This window comes from Salvia miltiorrhiza, chromosome 7, assembly GCF_028751815.1.
Source record: "Salvia miltiorrhiza cultivar Shanhuang (shh) chromosome 7, IMPLAD_Smil_shh, whole genome shotgun sequence".
NCBI classification, from domain to species: Eukaryota; Viridiplantae; Streptophyta; class Magnoliopsida; order Lamiales; family Lamiaceae; genus Salvia; species Salvia miltiorrhiza.
In genome coordinates, this window is record NC_080393.1 from 41,086,208 (window position 1) to 41,106,436 (window position 20,229).

Genomic DNA, 20,229 nt, shown 5'->3' on the forward strand with positions numbered 1-20,229 from the left:
CCCACTCACACTTCACACGATACTTTGCCCCCCACCAAAATAAACTTTAGCCATAATACTCATTCCCTTCCACTCACTATTTCTCCTACATACCAAGGAACTAAGTGCAGAGCTACACCCACAGAAGTTCAGCTATACCACACGGACATCCCTATCACTTCACTCATTCTGAAAATTTTCATTTGCTCACCAAGATCATTTCGACAGAATCCAGCACACAAGTAAGATTTTTAAATCAGTTTCTTTACATTCGTCCCTATGAATAAGAGCCTTCATTTAAATGGTATTCATATCTATGAACCTTCTTTTCCAGCAAACAAACAGGATCAACACTCACTGAAATTTCTCACAAGGTAGCCATTTGATTTCCTTTACCTCTGCTCATAAATCGAACTTCAAGCTGCAAGCTTGTTCAAAGCTATATACAATTTGATATATACCCAGCAACGCATTTCAAGCATTTCATTAAAATGACATTCATAATCATAAGCATACAATCTGTATATATATATATATTCATACATCAGAGCATGATTTATAAAAGAAGAAGTAGAGGAGGACGACTTTTTGAAGCTTGGTTTCTTCATGTCTCGGTTCTTGCTTCTAGCTTGTTGAGTGAGTGTTGTGTTTCTTGCTGAGTCGAGTCAAGGAGAGGGTTGTGTTGAGCGAGAGTCGAAGGCGGTGTCACCTGATCTACGGGCGACGGCTGCCGGAGACAGGAGAGAGAGAGAGGCGGAGGCAGCCTTGGAGGCTGTTTTCTGCCGGTTTCAGTAAGGTACGGTCGGCGGCAGCTTCATTTCTGTTCGTCGGACTGAGTTTGGAAAGGGAATGAGAGAGAGTGGTGTGTCGTGGAGGCGGTGGCCTTCATGGTTGCTCGCCGGGCTGATTCCATGAGATTTGAGAGAGAGACGATGGAGGTGGAGGGCTCAGCGGCGGTTGGTGGCGGCAGCTCGTCGCTGCTGCGCCTCCGGTGAGCGTCCGCGGCGAGAGAGCAGTTGAGGGCGAGAGAGCAGTCGAGGGCGAGAGAGCAGTCGAGGGAGGTGAGGAAGAAAGAGAGAGTCAGGGGACGGCGGTCGGGTGGTGGAGTCGGCGCTGCTACCGCCGCCGGAAAAGAGCGAGAGATGAGGGAAGAGGGAGCCGAGAGAGGGAGCCGAGAGAGTTCTGCTGCTGAGTGTTTTTACGTGTGTGTGTGAGTATGTTTCTGTTATATGTGTGTGTGTGTGTGCGGCTGAGGGAGATAAGAGAGTGTAGGGTTGGGCTTTGGGCTTGGTGAGAGTTGGGCTTGGTTTGGGGTTGGGCTTGGTTGAGAGTGGGCCGATTTTATTTAGTAGTGAGCTCGAGTCATGGGCCGATTTTTATGAGTTTTTGGGCCGAGATTTTATTTATTTTTGTTTCAGTTGGGCTTTTAATTAAAATTTGTTGGGCCTTATTTTATTTAAGGACTTTGGACTGCCTTCAAATTTATTTAAATTGAGCTTTCTTATTTTTTTTAATTAATTGAACTATTATTAGTTTGATTAATTTATTTAAAGGATAATTTTCATAATAATATTAAATTATTATTATAAGCATATTTTAAGTAATTTCTTATTATATGCTAAGCATGACATGATTTGCATTATATTTTGCAAAAAGAATATTTATGATTTAATTGGTTTTATTTATAATTCCAATTATTAAAGAAAGATGAGTAAGAATGTTGTTGGTGTTCTTAACTCAAGAGAAATGTTTTCAATTATTTATTCATTAAATTTTGAAAACCCGGCTAAGTGAATCATAGAATATTAAGCACTTCACCATGAATTAAGATTAGCTTCACGAGACCTATTAAGAATAGAATTTCTTGTAGGCTTTGTGACCAGGGGGATTAGCGCTGCTTTCCCAAGACAGGTTTATATGTGATTATGATCTTCAGGCTTTGCCTAACCAGGTGGGCTTACTTTCCAAATATACAAAGTATGATTGAGTTATTAAGCTCTAAATGTTTCAATGAAATGCAAATTGTTTATTTAATGAAATGAAAACTGTTTATCCAATAAAATGTTTATGTGCACTCTGCTCTGTTTAAGGCTCGCAATTCATGGATCGATCGAGGTTCTCTTATGGCCTAACACGTTATTTGAGAATTGTGTACACTTGTTAGTTGTTTCGGTGGGTTGATCTCCATCGGGCACTAATTCATGTAAGAGGCGTTATAAGGGTGCTTGGCTGGATGTGTTCCGGAGCATGTATCATGTAAGGCCTGCCTGGGTAGCGTCCCGAGGTCAATTTAACTTGTCTGAGTTACGTCCTCAGGGCAAGTGCAATGGGAGAAATGGATCCGTCGGTGGCTAAAAGGTCCGGGATCACAGCGAGTAACAGAAAGGGAGTGTGACATGTGCGCACAAATGAAAGAAAATGTTTTAACATGCTTAGAAGTACTTCTTTCAATTTAAAACCTTCTAAGTCATGTCAAGTATGATTGGATAAACTGTCTTTATTAAAATATAAAATGTTTCAGAAAATGCATGCCCACTAAGTACATTAGTACTTAGCCCAAAAATACTTTCAAATGTTTTCAGGTTGGCTGGCCGGTGCTGACGGGACGGAGCTGAGGCTAGAGTTAAATCCCTATGTTAGACTTCCGCTGTAGCAATTACTCATTTCAATCTTTTGTTTTCCCAACTTAAGATCTTCATGTTAAATTTCAAAATATATATTTGACCGAGTTTAGACTCTTCACTACTAAATTTATGCCAATGAATGTCGGTTGTCAGAAGCATGAAACAAAACTTGTGATCCAAAGGGGCATAGCCCGACTTTCTATCCTATTTTGGGTTTTAATGAGGTATTTCCCTTATTTATTTCTATGAATTATTTCACACCTCGATTATATTTATTCCTTCAAGAATTGGGGTGTGACAGAATGGTATCAGAGCATGAGTTTTCTTTCATGACTCTGATAACCATAAGCTTTTGATGTTAAGTCTAGAATAGTATCTCTAGACTTCTAAGAATGTCAGTAGCCCTCAGCTCACCGTCACACTGCCGCAACCAAGGTACGATAATAGTTTCAAAAATATACATATATGTATTTCAGATGTTATGAAAGTTTTCAAGAAAATGTGCGCCTTATGTTTACGATGCTATGTGAATGCTTTTTGTCGTGTTTGGGACTACCCGAACCCATAACGACTCAATGAATGTATTTCGTGTTTGGGACAACCCGAGCCCTTAACGAATCAATGTATGTATGTATGTATGGTCGAGTTAGATTCCTTGAATCTTTCCGGCATAAGCAAAGTTTTTCATGAAAGGGACATTTAATGTCCATTTGACTCAAAATTTCAAAGAAAGCAAATATATGTATGTATGTATGTATGAATGAATGATGAGAAAGTTTTATGTTATCATTTTTAGGTTCACTGCCTATATGATTAGAATGATGAGTTCTTTTACAAACCGTAAGAGAACCACCCAAGAATGCCTTACGAATGTTAGTCGTGATAGTACTGCTTGATCGATTTAAGTAAAGACTGGTAAGATAGAAATGTTTAACATAGAGATGTTACAACATAGAGGCAATGCCTTAAGACTAAGGATTCATTTGAGCTATTTCAATAGCAGTGAGATTAAGTTTTTCATATAAAAACTTATGTTGCCTATGATTATGATTAGTCGTGACAGCTTTGCTAGAACGGCATAGAATGGACTTTCATGGTACCAGTGACTTATGATGAAGTACTTGTTAGTAAGTGTTTTAAAGTTAGAAGTTTGACCAGAGCCTTACATGAATAAGAAGTTGACATGATTGGGGGCGGAGCTCCCATTTGACTGAGTGATTCGTTTTGTTGGGTCTGGCCAGCCCACATGACTATGATCTCGGTGATTGTCAATTTAGTCATCCCAATGTATAAACTCGTACTATATAGTTGTCCCAATAAGATCTTCTTTGATCACGATAAGCATAGTATGATTAGAATGAGTTTGTTTGTCAACAGTTCTCGAGACATGAGACGTAGCATTCTCACGATTAGAAAATGTGATAAGCATCAAGCTATGTAGGTGCACTGATAGTGAATGTCTAGTACTCCAAACTAGATTTCCCAAGTATGCAATTTCGAGGACGAAATTTTTATAAGGAGGGAGGGATGTAACACCCCGTTATTTCTTAGCTAAATTTAGAATTATTTTGAACTTAGAAGTCAGGATGATTCACGCCGGATATAAAGAAAATGAATTTATTTTAATTCCAACAAAAGTGATTTAAAAAAAAAAAAAAAACATTTGTAAATTTAGTTATTAAATTTATGTGCGTCGCATATTTATTTTAGCATTCAAAACATTTTCACGAGCTTTTAGTCAGCAAACCCTGAAGAATTATTACAGTTTTCATAGTACAACCCGGAAGATTTTTATTTTATTTTATTTTACTCCCACTACTCCCACCCATTTTTTTTAGCTTTCATCTTCCATCTTTTCCACCTCCATGATTAACATCACCATCAAAAGCCTTCCTTTACACATCCTTTTCCACCTCCATGATTAACATCATTACACCCACACCCACCTAACATCCCACTCACACTTCACACGATACTTTGCCCCCCACCAAAATAAACTTTAGCCATAATACTCATTCCCTTCCACTCACTATTTCTCCTACATACCAAGGAACTAAGTGCAGAGCTACACCCACAGAAGTTCAGCTATACCACACGGACATCCCTATCACTTCACTCATTCTGAAAATTTTCATTTGCTCACCAAGATCATTTCGACAGAATCCAGCACACAAGTAAGATTTTTAAATCAGTTTCTTTACATTCGTCCCTATGAATAAGAGCCTTCATTTAAATGGTATTCATATCTATGAACCTTCTTTTCCAGCAAACAAACAGGATCAACACTCACTGAAATTTCTCACAAGGTAGCCATTTGATTTCCTTTACCTCTGCTCATAAATCGAACTTCAAGCTGCAAGCTTGTTCAAAGCTATATGCAATTTGATATATACCCAGCAACGCATTTCAAGCATTTCATTAAAATGACATTCATAATCATAAGCATACAATCTGTATATATATATATATATTCATACATCAGAGCATGATTTATAAAAGAAGAAGTAGAGGAGGACGACTTTTTGAAGCTTGGTTTCTTCATGTCTCAGTTCTTGCTTCTAGCTTGTTGAGTGAGTGTTGTGTTTCTTGCTGAGTCGAGTCAAGGAGAGGGTTGTGTTGAGCGAGAGTCGAAGGCGGTGTCACCTGATCTACGGGCGACGGCTGCCGGAGACAGGAGAGAGAGAGAGGCGGAGGCAGCCTTGGAGGCTGTTTTCTGCCGGTTTCAGTAAGGTACGGTCGGCGGCAGCTTCATTTCTGTTCGTCGGACTGAGTTTGGAAAGGGAATGAGAGAGAGTGGTGTGTCGTGGAGGCGGTGGCCTTCATGGTTGCTCGCCGGGCTGATTCCATGAGATTTGAGAGAGAGACGATGGAGGTGGAGGGCTCAGCGGCGGTTGGTGGCGGCAGCTCGTCGCTGCTGCGCCTCCGGTGAGCGTCCGCGGCGAGAGAGCAGTTGAGGGCGAGAGAGCAGTCGAGGGCGAGAGAGCAGTCGAGGGAGGTGAGGAAGAAAGAGAGAGTCAGGGGACGGCGGTCGGGTGGTGGAGTCGGCGCTGCTACCGCCATCGGAAAAGAGCGAGAGATGAGGGAAGAGGGAGCCGAGAGAGGGAGCCGAGAGAGTTCTGCTGCTGAGTGTTTTTACGTGTGTGTGTGAGTATGTTTCTGTTATATGTGTGTGTGTGTGTGTGCGGCTGAGGGAGATAAGAGAGTGTAGGGTTGGGCTTTGGGCTTGGTGAGAGTTGGGCTTGGTTTGGGGTTGGGCTTGGTTGAGAGTGGGCCGATTTTATTTAGTAGTGAGCTCGAGTCATGGGCCGATTTTTATGAGTTTTTGGGCCGAGATTTTATTTATTTTTGTTTCAGTTGGGCTTTTAATTAAAATTTGTTGGGCCTTATTTTATTTAAGGACTTTGGACTGCCTTCAAATTTATTTAAATTGAGCTTTCTTATTTTTTTTAATTAATTGAACTATTATTAGTTTGATTAATTTATTTAAAGGATAATTTTCATAATAATATTAAATTATTATTATAAGCATATTTTAAGTAATTTCTTATTATATGCTAAGCATGACATGATTTGCATTATATTTTGCAAAAAGAATATTTATGATTTAATTGGTTTTATTTATAATTCCAATTATTAAAGAAAGATGAGTAAGAATATTGTTGGTGTTCTTAACTCAAGAGAAATGTTTTCAATTATTTATTCATTAAATTTTGAAAACCCGGCTAAGTGAATCATAGAATATTAAGCACTTCACCATGAATTAAGATTAGCTTCACGAGACCTATTAAGAATAGAATTTCTTGTAGGCTTTGTGACCAGGGGGATTAGCGCTGCTTTCCCAAGACAGGTTTATATGTGATTATGATCTTCAGGCTTTGCCTAACCAGGTGGGCTTACTTTCCAAATATACAAAGTATGATTGAGTTATTAAGCTCTAAATGTTTCAATGAAATGCAAATTGTTTATTTAATGAAATGAAAACTGTTTATCCAATAAAATGTTTATGTGCACTCTGCTCTGTTTAAGGCTCGCAATTTATGGATCGATCGAGGTTCTCTTATGGCCTAACACGTTATTTGAGAATTGTGTACACTTGTTAGTTGTTTCGGTGGGTTGATCTCCATCGGGCACTAATTCATGTAAGAGGCGTTATAAGGGTGCTTGGCTGGATGTGTTCCGGAGCATGTATCATGTAAGGCCTGCCTGGGTAGCGTCCCGAGGTCAATTCAACTTGTCTGAGTTACGTCCTCAGGGCAAGTGCAATGGGAGAAATGGATCCGTCGGTGGCTAAAAGGTCCGGGATCACAGCGAGTAACAGAAAGGGAGTGTGACATGTGCGCACAAATGAAAGAAAATGTTTTAACATGCTTAGAAGTACTTCTTTCAATTTAAAACCTTCTAAGTCATGTCAAGTATGATTGGATAAACTGTCTTTATTAAAATATAAAATGTTTCAGAAAATGCATGCCCACTAAGTACATTAGTACTTAGCCCAAAAATACTTTCAAATGTTTTCAGGTTGGCTGGCCGGTGCTGACGGGACGGAGCTGAGGCTAGAGTTAAATCCCTATGTTAGACTTCCGCTGTAGCAATTACTCATTTCAGTCTTTTGTTTTTCCAACTTAAGATCTTCATGTTAAATTTCAAAATATATATTTGACCGAGTTTAGACTCTTCACTACTAAATTTATGCCAATGAATGTCGGTTGTCAGAAGCATGAAACAAAACTTGTGACCCAAAGGGGCATAGCCCGACTTTCTATCCTATTTTGGGTTTTAATGAGGTATTTCCCTTATTTATTTCTATGAATTATTTCACACCTCGATTATATTTATTCCTTCAAGAATTGGGGTGTGACACTAACAGATCTGGATTATTTTCTTTTCCGGTACTATTTTTTCATCATGTTATGAAGATCAAATTTCTACCATGTTGAAATTCTGAAAATCCCCAATATTATCCATCCCAATTATAACTGTCGGTGTCGAGAAGCATTCGATTTCCCAGCACCAGCAGCTTCTCGAATGAGGTATGCTCTGTGTTTCTCGGGTCTTGCAGAGGTTATCGCGCAGTTTTAGCTGTGGAAATAGAGCACAAATGTCACGGACCGGACCTAATTAAGGATAACTAAGTCGGGAAACCGTGACCAAGGAAGGGAGATTAGAAGCGGGGTTAGAAAGGGGCGTGAATGATTAATGAAGGGTCGGACTCAATCATTGACAGTGAAGGGGAAACATTTATAATATAACTTACGTTTAGCCACGACGATTCAAATAACTAGTAAGTTCGGATGGATCCAACTTAATTCAAAAGGGCTTATTACTGAAGAATACGCAGCGGAAATTTATAAAGAATTGTTGTTTAATCATAAGGGCTCGAATAACTTGTACACTCGGATGAATCCGACTTGACTTAAAAGACATAAAACTCGGGAGTACGCAGCGGATTAACAAATCTGAACTACATGTATGGAGACATGTATCCAAGAGTTCATTTAATAAACTTATGACAAAAGCTCCGCTCGTCACTTCATCTTCATCAGCCACTGCTCAACCTGCACATTTAGAAATATATGCAGGGCTGAGTACGAGAGTACTCAGTGGGCACGTATGCCTAAGTATAAAATACATGCTTCATAAAACTGTAAATTGTCATGCCATCATAAACAGTACAGCAAGGGAGTTTTCGTGAAAAATGCCCAAGCTTACTAAATTCTTTCGTGATACTTAAAGCTCGTCTGATCAGACTAAGTTCTCTCGTAATCTATCATATCTGGAACTCTATGCCGGAGAGGTGGCCACCTCTCACGGACACTTGACCGGCCAACCCGCTAGATGACTCACGGTCCCTCGTGTACACTAGTCAAGGCAGGATAGCTATCAACTGCTCAAGACCCGAATTCGATTACATCATTGGCAAAGCCAAAGCAGATAGATATCATCCTAAAATTGAAACATTTTATGGCAAGACAATACTTGAAATAACTTTAACTCAAAGATTTTGTCATAAAAATAACTTGCTTGAACGTAACATTTAAACTCATTTGATATATATGAAAGTAATGCCCACCTGATAAGCAAACCTTTGTCATAACTTAGTGACTCCTGACTAGCTCTTACTCTTGTGCTTAACCTTTAATGCGAGAACATAAGGTCAAACCTTAGCTCGATGAAAATTCTCAAATAAATGAGAATGCGTATAATGAATATGCATGACTCATATTCCCTTTTTATTACCGAGATAATACTTAGGGAAACTTTATCACTAGTCCTTGTTATTAAAAACAATTTAAACCAACTAGGTTTCGTCTCATGAAGTTAAGTAATTAACTATATTGATTCGTTCTCATTAGGGTGTTCTAAACTGCCACTTAAACATAATTCCCCCTTCGTGTAGGCGAAGGGAAAAAAACTCAAACACCCTAAGTTCTTATCTCTCTCTTTCTCTCGCGATCTGCTCTGTCTATTCGCTCTCTGCTCTGGAAATCAGCTCTGGCTTCTAAGTCAGCTCTGGCTGAGTAGCTCTGAAAAGTCAGCTCTGGCCTCCGAAAGTTAGCTCTGGCGACTTAGCTCTGAAAAGTCAGCTCTGGCCTACGAAAGTCAGCTCTGGCCTCCGAAAGTCAGCTCTGGCGAATTAGCTCTGGAAAGTCAGCTCTGGCCTCCGAAAGTCAGCTCTGGCGACTTAGCTCTGGAAAGTCAGCTCTGGCCTCCGAAAGTCAGCTCTGGCGACTTAGCTCTGGAAAGTCAGCTCTGTCCTCCGAAGGTCAGCTCTGGATGTTCGGCTCTGCTCTGGTCAGCTCTACTCTGGCGTTTTCCAGCTCTGCTCTGGAATTCCAGCTCTGCTCTGGCAATTCCAGCTCTGCTCTGGAATTTCCAGCTCTGCTCTGGAATTTCCAGCTCTGCTCTGGCAATTCCAGCTCTACTCTAGAATTTCCAGCTCTGCTCTGGCGATTCCAGTTCTGCTCTGGAATTTCCAGCTCTGCTCTGGCGTTCCAGCTCTGCTTGTTCACCGGCCTAAATCTATACCTAGGTGAGCATGCTGTGCTTGTTCAAGTTCATCTACGCTTAAAGCTAAAGTTCTCGTCGTTTAATCCAGTTTTCAAGTCGTGGGTTCTACCAGAAAAGTGGCATAACATGCTTCTTGTGTTCGTGCGTATCTCGAGCCTAAAACATGCTTTACGAGCGTGTGATTCATGCTTGAAAGGAGTGGCAACAGAGGTCGAGAGTTACCTTGATGTCGCGTGCTTTGGTCGGGTAAAAACGATGGTTTTCCTTCCGTATTTTCGATCGTCGAGGTGCAAGGCGTCGAGAGAGGTGAAGCTCTTGCTGTTGCTGCTGAATATTCAGTGTGCCGAAAGGGGAAAGGAGTGGCACAAGGGGGTTGAAGGGGAGTTTATATAGGAGCTTGGTAGGTGCACTTGAGTGCCTAAGGGGGAGAGCTTCGGCTATAGCTCTGCACAGCGTGGAAAAGGGGTGCAGCAGGCGTGCTGAGCTCTGTTGTGGTGTTGCGTGGGGAGGGCTGCTGCTGCTCTGCCGGCGTGGAGATGGAGTGTGGCCTTTCGGCTGCTCGTCCAATGGAGGCTGCTGCCGTGGCTGCTCTGGTCTGGCGTGGAGTGTGGCGTGGCGTGGGAGAGGGGTGCAGCAGGCGGCCCTTCGGCTGCCCAGCCAATGGGGGCTGCTGCCGCACCTTTTCCACTTTTCCTTTTCTCCATTTTTCCTTCTTTTCTTTTACTTGTAGCGTTGGCAAGTGTTGGGATTGGGTGGCGTGAGTGGTGAAGTGATCTAAGAGAAGATCTAAATAAAATCCTTCAGTGTCGGTCACTCTCAGTATTAAAAATACTGGTTTCGTGCTTGCTAACATCGATAAAGCTAAATTAAATCCGTAGATTCAATCCGTTCGTCATTCTAATACTTAAATTAAATCCGTGGATTTAATTATCCTCAAAGTCGGAATTAATTCACAACTTGATAAATCATGCGAAGATAAACTCCATCTTGATAAATAATACAACTTAGCTAAGTTGGTTATAACTTTGAATAATAAAAATTCATCGACTCAAGAATTCTCATCGCGGTCTTAAACACGCGAAGATAAATAAAGCATACTGTTAGCTAAGTGACTTTGTCACCAAGATTCATAAATTCAGAAACATAGTTGAAAACATAAAGTGCTTCATGTACTGGCAGATTGAAAAATCAACATGCAAAAACTGAAATTAAAATACTGATAAAAGAGCGGGTCACTACATCCTACCCCTCTTATCAAAAATTTCGTCCCGAAATTTGCATATCTCGGCTAAAAAAAAGCTTAGGGTTTTTCTTCATAGTTCAAGTCTGAGCTAAGGATCATCTCTTCTTAGTGGATCACATGCTTTGGATCGTGAACGTACTTCATGAGTGGTGATACGTGAAAACGTTGTGGATGTTTCCAAAACTTGGCGGAAGTAGCTTGCCGTAAAAGATCGATGAGGTTACTAAATAGTTATGGAAAATTGCCTTGATGAGGACTTTTACATCAATATTCGAATCTGGATCTACTGATCTATCCAGGTACTACACGTGATGGACTGGCGGTCTAGCAAAAATCATCACAAAAGAACTCAGTCACGTTACGTCCGGTGGACCAGCGTTTTAGTACTAGTCAAAACAATTAAGCCAACATAGGGGCATACAAACGCATCGGAACAATCATCGTTTTCGAAAAACACGAATAACATCCTACTAAAAACATACGGGATGGTCTAAAAGCATGACGTGCTTGACCCTTGGGTCGAGGCATTCGTGTCTGACTGATTTAATCTGATGAGTACCTGTTTGTCCTTGGGTTACAGAAAATCTACCAACAGCTAGTGGATCGCAATGATTCAAATCACAATTGGCAATTAGGCAAAGTGTTCCAATAATTTGCCAAACAATTGAAAATAAATAACCATAGGGTAGAAATGAATTGACTGAAAGGTCGAAACGAAATGACCTAATAGTCTGAACTCGTTTGGCTTTTCAGATGAAGGTTTAAAATATATGGGTTTAAAGACCCATATATGACGACTACTGAGATTTTGGCTATGTGGACTGGCCAGGTCCGACACAACTACTTCTCAGTCACTCGAAAATACTTTCCCGAACTTGGTAACTCTTGTTCATTGGCTGCAAAAGATATATTTGATCTAAAATCACCACTTCTCCTTAACATCTTAAACATGTCCTTGAGAATATTCTAGAGCTTCTCAAACTTGGAATTTGCCTCCTAATTTAATGCAATCCCTAAACATTTTCTATAGGCGAAATAAGGTAGGCTCAACCTTACTCAACAATTTTTCTCTACATGATCTTAATGTAGTACTTCTAGTACTTTGTGTTCCTTCTCATAGCGCTTGAAATGCAACCATATAATTTGAAGCGCTCTCCCATGCCTTTGCTAAAGACCTTCTTAATCATCGTACCTTCCATCAAGAAGTGGATTTTGTTTCTCTGAGCATCTTTACAGGGTATGTGTCACCATACGTAATGCTAAGGTATGTAATGATCTTAGTCAATACTTTCACTCTTCTTACTAAACTAAATGTCTAATCCAATACGTTCTAACAAGGGCGATGTCTCTGATAGTCTAAGGTATGTATACTTAACTTGAGTATACTCGCAGTGTCTCATTAGAATCCCAATTCCTTAACTTCAATATCGATCCGTTGTCGATGCTTCTAACTCTTATTGAACTCTTAACCATCTTCGGGAACTCATTCCCCTCGCATCTCGTCCTTCGATTCGTAGTAGGTGATCGTAATCAACATGGGTTCTAAAACAAGCTCACGTGTAACGTAATAGGTAACTTTAATCAGAAAGGTTTCGAGTATCTAAAACTGTAAGCTAATAGTTCTAATCGCAATATTATGACATCATACACAAAGCATTATAACCCCTTGTGAGCCTAGCTCTGAAATTAGAACATAAATCATGAAGGTTCTCTTCATGTCATAACTGGTGATAATTGAGGGGTTTGAAATGAGTATTAACTCATCACACCACTGCTAGCTAATTGCATAAGTCACTCTCATCGCTATGAGCAATGTCTCAACTAAGTTCTGGTCGGGTAAAACAATAGTTGGTTCGGTATTCTGTCACGTGTGAACAGCCCGAATAATGAACTATGCCCGTGTCACTTACTCGTGTGTGACACTCTTCTTTTCATCTTATTGCATACCTTCTCATTGGATTCTCGTGTCTCTTCAAGTGACATTTGATTTTCTTCCTCTTTCTTGGCTCTTCACTATGGCTATAGTGAAAGATAACTGAGTTTCTAGTTTCTACTGTTCTTCTCGTAACAGTGATCATGCATTCTTAACGCATCTAAGTTCATTGAGATATCAAATCAATTAATAAAGCATAAACCTTGAATGTAAGCATCAGTACATTCGCATGAAACGTGAACTTTTCAACGTTTGAAAATCATTACCATTTTCTTTCTCGTTGAGCATGACGATGTGATGAAGTGCTGAGCTCTTGTCGACTGACTCTTCCAAACTAATATAAAATTTAGGACTAACTGGGTAACTCTTGGATTCAGAGCAAACGAACTGCTCTGATACCACTCTGTCGCGACCGGACCTAATTAAGGATAACTAAGCCGGGAAACCGTGACCAAGGAAAGGAGATTAGAAGCGGGGTTAGAAAGGGGCGTGAATGATTAATGAAGGGTCGGACTCAATCATTGACAGTGAAGGGGAAACATTTATAATATAACTTACGTTTAGCCACGACGATTCAAATAACTAGTAAGTTCGGATGGATCCGACTTAATTCAAAAGGGCTTATTACTGAAGAATACGCAGCGGAAATTTATAAAGAATTGTTGTTTAATCATAAGGGCTCGAATAACTTGTACACTCAGATGAATCCGACTTGACTTAAAAGACATAAAACTCGGGAGTACGCAGCGGATTAACAAATCTGAACTACATGTATGGAGACATGTATCCAAGAGTTCATTTAATAAACTTATGACAAAAGCTCCGCTCGTCACTTCATCTTCATCAGCCGCTGCTCAACCTGCACATTTAGAAATATATGCAGGGCTGAGTACGAGAGTACTCAGTGGGCACGTATGCCTAAGTATAAAATACATGCTTCATAAAACTGTAAATTGTCATGCCATCATAAACAGTACAGCAAGGGAGTTTTCGTGAAAAAGGCCTAAGCTTACTAAATTCTTTCGTGATACTTAAAGCTCGTCTGATCAGACTAAGTTCTCTCGTAATCTATCATATCTGGAACTCTGTGCCGGAGAGGTGGCCACCTCTCACGGACACTTGACCGGCCAACCCGCTAGATGACTCACGGTCCCTCGTGTACACTAGTCAAGGCAGGATAGCTATCAACTGCTCAAGACCCGAATTCGATTACATCATTGGCAAAGCCAAAGCAGATAGATATCATCCTAAAATTGAAACATTTTATGGCAAGACAATACTTGAAATAACTTTAACTCAAAGATTTTGTCATAAAAATAACTTGCTTGAACGTAACATTTAAACTCATTTGATATATATGAAAGTAATGCCCACCTGATAAGCAAACCTTTGTCATAACTTAGTGACTCCTGACTAGCTCTTACTCTTGCGCTTAACCTTTAATGCGAGAACATAAGGTCAAACCTTAGCTCGATGAAAATTCTCAAATAAATGAGAATGCGTATAATGAATATGCATGACTCATATTCCCTTTTTATTACCGAGATAATACTTAGGGAAACTTTATCACTAGTCCTTGTTATTAAAAACAATTTAAACCAACTAGGTTTCGTCTCATGAAGTTAAGTAATTAACTATATTGATTCGTTCTCATTAGGGTGTTCTAAACTGCCACTTAAACATAATTCCCCCTTCGTGTAGGCAAAGGGAAAAAAACTCAAACACCCTAAGTTCTTATCTCTCTCTTTCTCTCGCGATCGGCTCTGTCTCTTCGCTCTCTGCTCTGGAAATCAGCTCTGGCTTCTAAGTCAGCTCTGGCTGAGTAGCTCTGAAAAGTCAGCTCTGGCCTCCGAAAGTCAGCTCTGGCGACTTAGCTCTGAAAAGTCAGCTCTGGCCTCCGAAAGTCAGCTCTGGCGACTTAGCTCTGGAAAGTCAGCTCTGTCCTCCGAAGGTCAGCTCTGGATGTTCGGCTCTGCTCTGGTCAGCTCTGCTCTGGCGTTTTCCAGCTCTGCTCTGGTATTCCAGCTCTGCTCTGGAATTCCAGCTCTGCTCTGGCAATTCCAGCTCTGCTCTGGTATTCCAGCTCTGCTCTGGAATTCCAGCTCTGCTCTGGCAATTCCAGCTCTGCTCTGGAATTTCCAGCTCTGCTCTGGCAATTCCAGCTCTACTCTAGAATTTCCAGCTCTGCTCTGGCGATTCCAGTTCTGCTCTGGAATTTCCAGCTCTGCTCTGGCGTTCCAGCTCTGCTCTGGTATTTCCAGCTCTGCTCTGGAATTTCCAGCTCTGCTTTGGAATTTCCAGCTCTGCTCTAGTATTTCCAGCTCTGCTCTGGTATTTCCTGCTCTGCTCTGGTATTTCTGGGCAGAACGACGAGGACTTCCAGTATCCAAAACCAGAGTTCTTCGCCCGTTCTTGCCTCGATTCTCACTCGTACACCGGCCTAAATCTATACCTAGGTGAGCATGCTGTGCTTGTTCAAGTTCATCTACGCTTAAAGCTAAAGTTCTCGTCGTTTAATCCAATTTTCAAGTCGTGGGTTCTACCGGAAAAGTGGCTTAACATGCTTCTTGTGTTCGTGCGTATCTCGAGCCTAAAACATGCTTTACGAGCGTGTGATTCATGCTTGAAAGGAGTGGCAACAGAGGTCGAGAGTTACCTTGATGTCGTGTGCTTTGGTCGGGTAAAAACGATGGTTTCCCTTCCGCATTTTTGATCGTCGAGGTGCAAGGCGTCGAGAGAGGTGAAGCTCTTGCTGTTGCTGCTGAATATTCAGTGTGCCGAAAGGGGAAAGGAGTGGCACAAGGGGGTTGAAGGGGAGTTTATATAGGAGCTTGGTAGGTGCACTTGAGTGCTTAAGGGGGAGAGCTTCGGCTGTAGCTCTGCACAGCGTGGAAAAGGGGTGCAGCAGGCGTGCTGAGCTCTGCTGTGGTGTTGCGTGGGGAGGGCTGCTGCTGCTCTGCCGGCGTGGAGATAGAGTGTGGCCTTTCGGCTGCTCGTCCAATGGAGGCTGCTGTCGTGGCTGCTCTGGTCTGGCGTGGCGTGGGAGAGGGGTGCAGCAGGCGGCCCTTCGACTGCCCAGCCAATGGGGGCTGCTGCCGCACCTTTTCCACTTTTCCTTTTCTCCATTTTTCCTTCTTTTCTTTTACTTGTAGCGTTGGCAAGTGTTGGGATTGGGTGGCGTGAGTGGTGAAGTGATCTAAGAGAAGATCTAAATAAAATCCTTCAGTGTCGGTCACTCTCAGTATTAAAAATACTGGTTTCGTGCTTGCTAACATCGATAAAGCTAAATTAAATCCGTAGATTCAATCCGTTCGTCATTCTAATACTTAAATTAAATCTGTGGATTTAATTATCCTCAAAGTCGGAATTAATTCACGACTTGATAAATCATGCGAAGATAAACTCCATCTTGATAAATAACACAACTTAGCTAAGTTGGTTATAACTTTGAATAATAAAAATTCATCGACTCAAGAATTCTCATCGCGGTCTTAAACACGCGAAGATAAATAAAGCATACTGTTAGCTAAGTGACTTTGTCACCAAGATTCATAAATTCAGAAACATAGTTGAAAACATAAAGTGCTTCATGTACTGGCAGATTGAAAAATAAACATGCAAAAACTGAAATTAAAATACTGATAAAAGAGCGGGTCACTACAACAAATCTCAAAAATTCCACTTCCCTTGTTTCTAGGGTTTATCATTTTCTCGCAGATCCTCCATTCACGAAAGCTATAATATTCATCCATAGTCAATTTGTCACTGCTTTAATTTGATAATTTTCTCTTCAGTTGGGCGGTTGATCGGGAATTGATGGCGGCGGAGTGGCACCACTTCCTTCAATCGGTGTTGTAGGGAGTCATCTTCTCGTATCTGCTAGCGAAGCTATTCTTGTTGGGAGTCATCTTCTCGTACTTGCTAGCGAAGCTATTCTGGGTTATATTCACCTTCCGCGACGAGAATCTGAGGATCAAGCGCGCTGATTCCCCCGAACCTGAAGTTGAAGTGAGAGCAGCTGATTCTTCGGCTCGGAATTCGGATGAGAATGAGTCGTTGATCCGCGGAGGTGTGGTATCGGGGAATGAAAGCGTGGTGATGAGTGATCATAGTGATAGTGATGATGATTGGAAGGGTGTTGAGAGCACCGAATTGGATGAGATCTTCAGTGCCGCCACTGCGTTTGTTGCAGCCATAGCTGCCGACAAGGCGACGATGAAGGTGTCGAATGATGCCCAGCTACAACTTTATAGCTTGTACATAAGATTGCTACTAAGGGACGATTTGGTGTTTCTCTGGATGTGCACGATTTGGTGCATTTGGAGAGGGAGAAATAACAGCAAGTTTAATCTTGGAAGCTGGAGCAAAGATAAATTGTTGACTGAGGTAAAAACGAGGCTTTGGAGCTGGAAGCTGGCGTTCAATCTGCAGATTACTTCTCCAAACTTTAGAAGCTGGTTTGGAGCTGTGAAACTCCATGGTTAACTCTGGCAGCATCGTTTTCTTCCTCCCCTGCTTGGTTTCCCTTTTCCTTCTCTGATCTTGTTTGTTTGTTGTGGGTACCTCTGGTACCGTTTTATATATTTTCAGTTTCAATATATCTCCTTTTTCCTGATCAAAGAAAAAAAAACATAAGATTGCGACTAAGGGACCGTGTTCGGCTCCCCAACCTACTGCCTTGAAAATGACAGCTAATATGAAAATCAGCGTGGGTCGTTTAGTACGATTGGTGCGCTGGAAGGAGCACACTATCTGGAAACAGGGGAGCTCTTGAGCCTCAGCGAGCAGCATCTTGTGGATTGCAATCATGAGGTTTGTCTAATTGAGTTCTGCAAAAGTAAATAAATATTTGTATTGATTTAGTAAATCTTTTCCACTTTTAATGATCTTCATTTTATTGGATTGGTATATCTGTTGATGATCTTTCTCACTATTCAGTGCTTCCATTAGTTACCATTGTTAAGGAGTCGAGGCAATAAGTTTGTTGTTGTTATTTGGACTCAAGTCAGTAAGCGATGTCGTTACATGAGATGATTTGATATGCACGTTAGTAGTGAACTTTACCATCATGGGATAGTGAAGTATGAGAAGTTGTCATTTCATCGGTGTCAAATTCGTGCAAGATGTTTTTCATCTTGTTTTTAATCCACTGAATATGTGTTTTGGTGAATCAAGTTCTTTCTCCATCTCAATCTTTTGTGCTTGACTTCTATAATGTCTTTAGGAACTTTTATTATTGGCAACTTGTTTAGAATAAGCAACACAATATCAAATTATATACATTTTAGTTTGTGCAGTTAATTGTAAATCTGTACACTTTGCGTTATTATAATTTGAACTTTGAATGGGAGCCCTATATACATTGATTTTAAAATACTTTGAATTTAAGGTCTTGATATTTGAACTAGTTTCAGTTAAGGGATTTTTATCTTTAAGAAACTAGTAGATTGTATAAGATCAGTCTCGCCTACTCTTATGCAGTATGTTTCTTGAAGATGTTTAGGAGCATGTTTTGTATTAATTATGTATGTTTTAGAGTTTATGGAGGTGAAAAGTAATATAACAGCTCTATGATCTGAGATACCTTAAATAATTTTGATTTTAAAAAAAATCTCTATTCAGCCAAATAGTCAAACTTGCTTCTATAAGGTCTATGTTTCTGTTACATTTTCAGATCTAGATGTGAAGGAAATTAAGATCGAAGCAAATACGGTTGGAAGATATGATAGTATTCACATGCATTGATTGTTATAGGTCATATTCACTAGTCCACATATTTAGATTCAGTTATGAGTTTTTATTCTGTATAGGTCTATAACACTTATGATTATCTTGGTATAACCAATATTTTACCACAACCAGTAATATACATGTTTGGTGCATATAATCTGCCTCAAGTTAGATAACATCAAGTCGTTCTTGTGAAAATTCAAACTTGATATCTTTTAAAATGATATTAAAGTTTTAGCAGCTTTATTATTTAACTGTTCGATTAAAAAGAGTAACTAGGCGACATCAATGACTAGTAAATTGTAGAGCCAACTAGCATATTTTATCTTAATTGTTGGCAATAATGTGATTGTGAAAATTAAAATAAGGCTAGCCCCGTGCATAATGTTTGTGATAATAATTGAGGAGATATAGCCATTGTAACTTACACATAGTTTTTGCTGAAGCTGAACTAAGATTCTATCAAATTCTTGTCCGAAATTCTCTGAAAAATATACAGTGTTTTCCCTTCAATCATGGCGGCCTATGCAGCCTTAGTTTATCTTATGCATATCATCGATGATATCGAGCATCATCCTTCCCATCCATTTCTCTAAACAAATAGCAAGTTTAATCTCTCATAGAAACTGTTATATGTTCTTGAAGGAATTTCTTGAAGGTTATAAATCCCCTGTTGCTGTTGGAGATGAAGCTGATTCACTGGAGTTGCGTATCGCAGATGCAACTTATGCGGCTGAAGATGCTATCAAATCTCATATTGTGGACATGGTTCAGCTGAGCAGGTCGAAAGAAACCAAAGATACTATGGAATCTCATATTGTGGAGAAGGTCCAGCTGAGCAGATCCAAAAGAAGCCAAAATCAGCTGCTTCTTCAACAGTTTTCGAGAACCGGAAACAATGCAAAAAGTTCATTCTCTTATGTGCACAGTTTGTGGCTAAAAATCTGAATTAGTTTTGCATTTGACAATATACTCTTTAGAACATTGCTTGATGGTCAACCTGTTATAACTACAAACCTTATATATGTAGAATATCATTTGGTGAATTCACAAAATCATATGTTATATAACTGCAAACCTTGTAGTTATAATTCATTAACCATAAAGAGTATTGAAACAATAGATATATAATTTAATTAACCATAAAGAGTATTAAAACAATTCACCCCAAGCTGACATAAAAGCCTCATACTTTTTTTTTGCGTCGAAACATTTTCCTTGAATTAGCAAGCACATTTTTCATGATATGCCATCTACATAAAAGATTCGTTGCTTCTGGAAACACTCTTCTAATAGAATTCATCAACGCCAAATCTCTGTCAGTTAGAATTACCTTAGGCAATATATTTGATGGCATTAGACCTTTCAACTTCTCCATAGCCCATGTATAGTTCTCTTCACACTCTGCCTCCATGTAGACAAATGCTACGGTAAAAGTGAGATCTGTACACGTTACACCAACTATCTCTAACAATGGGAGACTGTATCTATTAGTTTTATAAGTACAATCCATAACCAACACCGATGGAAATGCATGCAATACATCCACGGACGAAGGATGTGCCCAAAACAAGTCTCTAATAGAGTCAGTCAAATAATTACTCCTGTGCCATTCCACATATTTGCACTCATACAACTTTTTCATAAGTTGTTGCATTTGTGATTTGCCTGCTTTTTCAACAATTTTATGTCTATGACGAGCATTGTATATC

General features: G+C 40.2%; 1 long non-coding RNA gene across 1 annotated transcript; it reads left to right on the forward strand.

Annotated features, from left to right (window-relative positions):
* Positions 1 to 7,463: 7,463 nt before the first annotated feature.
* LOC130992961 (uncharacterized) lies at positions 7,464 to 19,572 on the forward strand. The gene is made up of 3 exons (XR_009091523.1): positions 7,464 to 7,633; positions 16,582 to 17,599; positions 19,163 to 19,572. It is a non-coding gene; the product is annotated as an uncharacterized LOC130992961 (long non-coding RNA).
* The last annotated feature ends 657 nt before the right edge of the window (positions 19,573 to 20,229 follow it).